This window comes from Herpailurus yagouaroundi, unplaced genomic scaffold, assembly GCF_014898765.1.
Source record: "Herpailurus yagouaroundi ecotype Mexico unplaced genomic scaffold, PumYag 77, whole genome shotgun sequence".
Classification (NCBI taxonomy): domain Eukaryota; kingdom Metazoa; phylum Chordata; class Mammalia; order Carnivora; family Felidae; genus Herpailurus; species Herpailurus yagouaroundi.
Window position 1 is genome coordinate 70,399,702 of NW_024412388.1, and position 8,733 is coordinate 70,408,434.

The 8,733-nt window shown below is 38.4% G+C and overlaps 1 long non-coding RNA gene across 1 annotated transcript; it reads right to left on the minus strand.

Moving 5' to 3' along the window:
• Nucleotides 1-1,617: 1,617 nt before the first annotated feature.
• LOC121018557 (uncharacterized) lies at nt 1,618-8,217 on the minus strand. The gene is made up of 3 exons (XR_005785226.1): nt 8,148-8,217; nt 4,530-4,622; nt 1,618-1,950 (listed from the first exon to the last, which is right to left on the minus strand). It is a non-coding gene; the product is annotated as an uncharacterized LOC121018557 (long non-coding RNA).
• Nucleotides 8,218-8,733: the final 516 nt, after the last annotated feature.

The window sequence follows — 8,733 nt, forward strand, 5'->3', positions numbered from 1 at the left end:
TGTTACAAAGTAAGAATCCCCAGAGCTAAGCAGCTCTTATCAGCCTACAGTGCATGACTGCATAACCTCCAGGCTAGCTTGCTTGCCTTCAATGACCTGCTTGCCTCACCAGTCACCTCTGACTCAGGTGACACTACTGTATGGTGTCCTGCACAGAAAGAGCCTGTTTAGGTAAATGCTCAGAGTTTTAAGAGAAGCACTGCGAGGAATGGATGAATAGCAGTAGGGTGGGGAAGAGTCTGGACCAAACTGAGTTGGACCAAATATTTAACAGGTTTATTTAATGAACATATATAGAACTCACTATTGACCAATCATTAATCCACTTAATCTTCACAATAGCTTCATGAGGTAGGTACTACTATCATTCTCATTTTTGAAATGAGGGAACTGAGACACAAAGATGTTGATAGCTGTGTAAGGTGGCACATGTAGAGTGCACTGAAGCAGGGATTTGAACCAAGGCAAGCAGGTGCAAGAGTACCCCCCACCCCCGCAATGTTGCATCTCTGTAAGGCTGTCCCCTGGTTAGGGAAAGCAGCTAACATTAACTGATATGTGTGCTCTGTGCAGCACTGTGCTAAATGCTCTCTCTATATTATTTCTCTTAATTCTCACCATAACGCTAAGAAGTAGATGCTATTATTAGCCCCATTTTGCAGACGAGCACACCACTGATCAGAGAAATTAGGTTAATCATCCCCAAAGTCCAACAGATTTAAAATGAAAGAGCCAAAATTCTAACCATGGTCTTATACACTTCAGAGTATGTGCTTAGAACCATGATACCCTATTAAAGAATGTATAAGATGGATGAAGGAAGAGAGGGAAGGGGACACTAATGTAATTCAAACTAGGTAGAGGAAGGAACTTGAATCTAAACATGGGAGAGCCAAGGGCCATGAGAATCCATACATTCCTGTATCATTAATGCCGTAATTTAGTTTTCTTTTTTTTTTTTTAAGGTATGTTTTATTCATTGGTATAAATATAATCATAAACTGCACTGCATGGGAAAGTTTATGCAAGGAGGGGTTTCAACTGCAGGAGATCTAAAATTAACAAAGACCCCTTCTGAAGTTTAGCTTGGGAGGCCCAAAATTTAAATTTATACCCCCCAGCTGGATTGGAAAAATATAAAAGCCAAACGACCAAGTTAGCCTTGGAATCCTTATATTGCCCTCCAAGAAGCATACGTTCTGATTGAGTGTTGAGCACAGCAGGAAATATCATTACAGACCTAGAATCCAGATTTCTACCAGAAAATGCGAAGCATCTGGCAGTTTTGAAAGGTAATCTTTCCAGATTTACTTTCACATAAACTATACTCCACTACAGCACTAGAAATCATGGGGGAAGATTGTTTTTAATATAGTGGTTCAGAGAACAGCACATGGAAACTTAAATGAAGACCGCATTTCGTCTCCAGGTCTTTATTAGCAAAGATAGCACCCTAGACCTTACTTATTTGTTAAGAAAGGTGGGCTCACTAGAATAGTCTTAAGATATTTTCCAATGCCTCCTATGCAGCACATTAATTTCTAGGGAATTCTGTGGGGCGCCTCTTTTCTGAGGCAATTGGCCATTGATTACCCATTAGTTTGGTGGTTGTTATTTTTCTCTACAGGAAGCTAACTGAAGTTTCAAATTATCTTCCACGACTTTGCTGTGAGCACAGCACTGAGTTCCTTTTTTATTAGTTGGAAAGACCAGTTTCTGGTTTTGTTTTTTGTTTTTTGCTTCTGTTTTTTTAAATTACATCTCTAGTTTTAAATCCATGTGGATTGAAGGGAAATGCATTGTTTTCTTTTTCTTTATTCTTTTTTTTTTCTTTTTTCTTTTCTTCCAGAAATAATGTGGATTGAGCTATGCATAAACAATCGAGAAAACATTGTCATTGCTTTCATTGCACTCCAGACGTCTCTCAGATGATTTCTCTCAGCACAAATCCTATTATAAGCAAGAGAAGGTCAAAGTATAGATTTTAATCTTGGAGGGGGAGGGAGACAGAAACTAGAGCAAAACCAGACAACTTGAGAAATTCTCAATGATCAGTGTTCTCAACATCATAAAATGGAAACAGGAGAGCTTTAAAAAAATAAAAAAGACATCTTGGAAATAGTCATTTATAGCAGAATGCACAATGTGAGATGTTTGAACTGTGTGTGAAATATAAAAGCCAAGCTGAAAATTTACATTATCAAGATTGTTAGACAACACTGCATTATTGTTTTTCCAAAAGCAGAGCATGAATTTGGATCTTAATTACAATGAAAGCAAATGTGTGAAAGAAAAGTTTATTTCCTATTGTTGTTTGTCTATAATTGATAGTGTGACAAATAATTGCACCACTATTGTGTATGGCAGATAAATAACTTCGGTAGAAATCTTGCCCTACACGGCAACCAAACAGCTGTTTATCATTGGCCTAATTATCAAGTTAATGAGATGCTAATTTCTATATTCATAAGGCATGCATGAGCAAGTACCAGTGTATGCAAAACAGGGTTTAGCGACAAACTTAATAAATAGCATAGCAAGGTATTGGTAAATAAACACAAATCGTTTTAGAATCTAGGACTTAGCACATTTGGAAACTGTACAACCCCAGGATGCATGCGCAGCTGTCTACTGTCTTTTAATGCATATACAGTGCTGACAGCAGCCTTCTTTCACTCGGTAGTAGTCTTGATTCAGCCCCTGCCGTGTCTATAGAACTCCTATTACAGTTGCTCAATGGGGGCAGAATCAGACACACTGTGCAGATTTATGGATGGCTGTTTCAATCCCTATGGGATTGTGGTGCCAGGCTTCCAATTTCCCCAGCACAAGATGGGATGCCCTTTTTTAAGAAATTAATATTATTGGAAAAACTCTCCAATAAACACTGCAGTGAAATATTCTTTTCCCCTTCTCCCAGTCAACAGTGCCCCTATGGGAAAGTCTGTATAACATCCAGATTTGGGATGTTATTCTTACTCACTTAAGAGAGAAACTGTTTTTTTAAATAATAGTAACTGTGATGGAGTAGTAGTAATAACACTTAAGTAGCTAAACCAAATAGTAAAGCACGTGACAAACTGCAAAATTTGTCATTAAGACCTGGAGTAGCGTGAAGGATATGATTTGGATTTTTTTGAAGGTAGAATTTGAAACTTTTGAAATGGTTAGAAATATTGATTTATACTATCTCCTTCTTGTCAAAGAATATAAAGTCACTAACAGTGGTCTCTGGGGCAACTGATCTGTCATCACACGATCTGCCATCACCTTGAGGACCCACTCACACTTCTCTGGTCCATACAATATCACAGAAGAAGAAAAGTGGTATATCCTGAAAGGCTGTTTGCCTTTAGAACAGAGCTACACAGCCTGCTGCTGAACTTTCCTTCATTCCGTTTTGAGAACGCAGCCACAAGCACAGTGTGTCAACTAACAGTGAAAATAAAGGAAAGACTGGAGATGTCACCAAGAAAGTGGATGGTGTGTCTTTTTTGATAACCTGATATAAGATAATCCTGATTGAGAGGTGTGGAGCAATGTCAAGTTTAAGTTTGTATCATGGTTTATTTCCTAATCTGAAAACCTACAGAGGTGCTAAGTGAATGAAGGTGCATGTATTTACTCAGCATGCAAACAGGTTATAATATGCTTCCAGTCATAGTTTGAATCTCTGTTATTGAAAGTAACCAAGTTACAACAGCTGCTCCCTTCATTCTAATGACATTGTTAGTAATGATAGCTCTACCTTGCATTTCACGTTTGTCACATGGTGATTTACAGGAATTGTACGGTAAACCTGAGGGTTTTGACTGCATGTAAGTCAGTCTTCTCATTTTACAGGTGTGGTTATTGAAGCCCACAGTATAAGATTGCTCGTGACATAGCCAGGATCAGAACTTTGAAATTTTGCTCATTCTCCCTCTCTTTATACCTCAATAATCAAGCTGAAAAATGATCAGGGTATTTAACATGGCATGCTTTGCAAATGTGCTTGTAACAAGCAAAACAGAAAAGTGTCTAATGTGTGACATGATTATAAAATGGGACTTTCTGATTTTTCTATACACACTAGCAATTAGTCATGTATCCCCAGGGAATAAGAATACAATTCACCTCACAGGACCATAATTTTCTGCTATTAGCAAAATACCCCATTTTCTTTCTTTCTTTTTTCCTTTCTTTCCCTCCTTCCCTCCCTTCCTTCCTTCCTTCCTTCCTTCCTCCCTCCCTCCCTCCCTCCCTCCCTTCCTTCCTATTTATTTTTGAGAGATGGAGAGTGAGAAAAAGTGCATGCAAGAGAGAGCGCAAGGGAGGGGGAGAGAGAAAACCCAAGTGGGGCTCGATCCCACAAACTGTGAAATCATGACCTGAAATCAAGAGTCAGATGCTCAACTGACTGAACAACCCAGATGCCCTCGGAAAACTCATTTTCTAATACAACTTTTCCCTAATCACTCAGAAGGGACTGAAGAATCTTCTAGAGACTCCAACTCATTCATTTCAAAAAACATCCATAGAGAACTCACCACACAATAGGAATTCCAGAAAGCTCTGCTCTGTGTTTTGGGGGTGAGTCCTTCAAAGTGGAAGATCAGGGCCATTTTCCAGGAATTCAGCTGCTGTGGGAGCAAACAATACAGTAGGAATTGCATGGCTGAGTCCATTAAGTTGATCAAATCCAGCTAATTTTATAGAATAATTTGATTCTGTTGGCTTGGGTCACACCTGCCTTAAAGAATTCTCATGGACAAGTTTTAATTCTAATTGTTTTAGGCCCAGGACTGTGAGGAGCAGAAACAAAGCAGTCAGCTCTGGGATTTTGGAGGTGAGATGGGAGTGCACACACTGTCTGGAGTTCTCAAACGTTAGCGTGCATCAGATTAATTTGTAGCTTTGTTAAAAATGCAGCTACTAAGAACAAGTCCCTGACTTTCTGAATCAGAGCCACCCAAAGAGGGACACGAACACTTTCCTCCTTAATAGTCTTCATAAGAACTTAATATTTACTAAAGTCTGAAAATCCCTAGGTAGGTCTTTGAACTCCATGAAGACAAGAATCCTCCTGTCTCATGAAGTTCTGAATCATCTGAATAAATATTCTTGAATGAATGAATTAATGAAAAAGTAGAAATTCAGGAAAGTACGATAAAACCAGAGAAAAGAAGCAAAGAGTAGGATGCAATCAAAGCAAATAGAGATGTATTAGGTCAAAGCTCCAGGATGCCCAAAATCTGAACAGCAGCTAGGAACAAAGAAATAGCCTCAAATCAAGTCCAAACAAAGAAACAAAATTCCACATGGTCTTTGCATAACTGAGCATGTATGAAAACCAGTGTGCTTGACCAAGCAGAATTTCACACCAGCTGCCTGATTTCTTCAGATTAAGGATGCACTTTATTCACATTTGCATATCTCTGAAATCAGGATGCCCCTCCCATTTGATGCATCTTCTACTGTCCCGGATTGAACTCTCATTTCTCCTCCTTCTGTGGAAGATTTTGTGTTTGTTTTTGCCAGTCACCTGGGGGCACTATCAAGCTGAGACCACTTCAAATTAAATCCTCTACTAAAGATTTTGGGACCACATGAGCATTGTGAATTCAGACTGCATACCTGCAAAAGATTGTAGTTCAAATTTTCATGGGAGATATTTTTCTCCCTTCCTCTACCCAGTGTCAATGTTGAAACATACAAGTTTCCCTAACTGTCCTTTTCTGAACATTGGGTTTAATTCTTATTTACCTCTGCAATGAGGATTTAGGATGGATTTTGCAGAAATCAACTATTAGAATCCCAGAAAATGTGCCTCTCCCTCTCCCCTCCTTTTTCTCATGCTCTGTCTTTGTTTTTAGGGAAACACTGAATATTGTACCTTGCAATCAAGAGTATTTTCTATTTGATAACATATTGGTTCTTTCCACTGAGATTCTCTAAAATTCACAGCTGAGCAGCCCTAAGTCTATAGGGAGAATAATAGGAATGTCTGCATCTGCTTAAATACAGTTGTGGCTAAAACACAAAGTTCAGCTCTTTTTGATTCTTTCATGTCCTAGAAATTGAGGCAGTGGCACTCAGATTTCATAGGCCCCTATAGGTTGTTGTGCTATTTGCCACATTCATAGATTCATTGTGAGATCATCTGTCTTCTCTTCTCATACAATGCTCAGCATCTGCTAGGTGCTCATCTAGTGTTTACTGAACTCTATGTTCTAGAACATGACTGTCTAAACACTACTTGATTTGGCTCAGCACACAAAACAAAAACTCTCCTCTTGTTGGTTTCTGAGATCTGTCTGGCAATCACTTCTGGGCAACATTAGGAAATTATGCATGGTTTCTGGGTAAATGTTTTAATAAAATTCTTAACATTTGCAGAATTTGTTTTAAATGTTGTTCTCTTGTTGATGCAGCTGTTGGGATCAGATGGATTTCTGTGTTTTACTTTTGTTTTGTCTTTCCCCCATAGAAATTGTTATAAATGCTCACTTTAACTAAAACTAATTTTTTTTAAGAATATAAAATGCATTTCAAATGATGGCTGGATTGATGATTCTCTGGCTTAGCTCAGTCTGTTCACTGCCCCTCCCTCAACAAGACAAGCCAACGTTCTGTGGAGTACTCAAGATGCAAGCTGCATTTTTCCCCACTTAGTCTGTTATTACTCTATTGATACAAACTTTGATTTTCTTTGATTCCACTTACCCCCCCCAACACAAATTCCACATTTATCTTTCCTTTAATTTTTTCTTGAATTTTCATGAGGTGAGGACCCAGTCCATAAAACTCTGTGGCTTGCAGCTGTCTCCTAAAATAACTACTTTGAAGTGCCCTTAGTTCCACCTACTTCTTCCTCACCAGCTTCCAGCCCACCAACTCTGGGAGGAAACTTGGAAAGCAGAAGAGCCTGTGTGATCAGCAACAAAGCAAACTATGAAGGAAAGACTAATAGTATTTTCAGCTCCATATATCTAAAAGAAGTGGTGTCCTAGTCTGTTTAGGCTGCTGTAACAAAATACCACAGATTGAGTAGTTGATCAACAACATGAATGTATTAGTCTAAGTTCTAGAGGCTGTAAGTCTGAGATCATGGTACAAGCATGGTCAAGTGAGGGCCCTCCTCCAGGTTGCAGACTTCTTGTTAAAGCCTCACAGGGCAGAAGGGCCTGGAGAGCACAGGTGGAACCTCTTTTGTAAGAGCTCTAATCCCATTCATGAGGGTTCCACCCTCATGACCTAATTCCCTCCGAAAGGCCCCACCAACTAATACCATTACCTTTGGCAGTTAGGATTTCAACATGAATTTTGGGTGGACACATTCAGACCATAGCAAATGGCAATCCTATTATGTTAGATAAAAGTCAATCTTCTCTTTAGGTTCTAACATATGTATCATCAGTTGTATTTTCTTGAATTCTTCCAGTAACCAGAAATACAATATAACCTCTTCCTTCCTTCTTTCCTTTCTTGCTTCCTTTCTTCCTCCTTTATTGTTTCTTCCTCTTAATCCCTTCCTCTCTGCAACTTCCTTCTTCTTTATTTTTCCTTTTGCCCAAAATTCCATTACTTGGACTAATTGAGTATCATTTTGTTGGTAATGGTGATCATAAATCACCAACTGTCATCTCTAACTATGTATCACATTTTCTACTAAAGGCAAGTATGTCAAAGCATATTTGCCCATGGTCATCACTTCCCAAACCCCACATTCTTCAGGTCTTATAATGAAATACAACAAGAAACATATGTTTACATAGTTGCATTTGGTCTTTCTAGTTAAATAATTGTGGTGATAAGAATCTTGACAAATTTTGCAACAATACCTAACATTTTATTGAGCTCATACCTAGATACTGAAACTCAAAATTCTTTATGTGGTTCTTGATTAATCCTGTAAGGCAAGCACAGTATTTTCAAATTTTATAGATAAGAAAATTGATCCCCAGAGAAGTTAGATAACATTGCCAAAGTCATGCAATAGTTTGGATTATGATCCTCATATGACTATCTTGATATCTGGAGAATTTTTGTTTAAATAAATGTACAATTCCATAAGTAAATACATAAAGAACTTTCTTGTAATAGAGAACATACTTAAGAGAAAGGAATTGGCTATAGGTTAGATGTATATAGTTTGAGACGCTTACTAATGAGAGAAGATCCATTCTCTAGGCTGTATCATTCTATCTCCAGGATCAGGAATAGTCTTGTGGCTCTGTAAGATGGATATAATTCTTTGAGAAGGCTTGCTTATGGTAAGGTTAACAATTTACTCAGGAGGCATGCTTGGTTATTCACAGATTATTTGCTAGAATGTTTCCTATTTCTAAGAATTCTTCAGCAGGGCATAATTTTCAAGATACACTTGTTCACTCCATGCCAGAGGATGCTTGGTGGTCCTTGACTCGGTAGTTTAAAAACTACTTTGCTCACCACCATATCAACCCTTCTCTCCATGAATAGCCCCTGGAATCTATTTTCTTGTTCTAAGCAGTTCCTGTTATATAGTCTTTTAATAACATTCCCTGTGATGTTTACTATACAGATAATGGTGCCATTCTGACCTTTATTCATCATAGGCTGATTAACATGGTGTGATTCTCTTGAGATTCTCTCTTAGCCTCTTCCCAATTCATTTTTCCTGTATCAGCCACTGAGTCCTTGACACGTACCTTCTTTTTCCCTGTCTTTTAGACTCTTGCACAATTCTGCATTCCTAGAGCAAAGTATGCA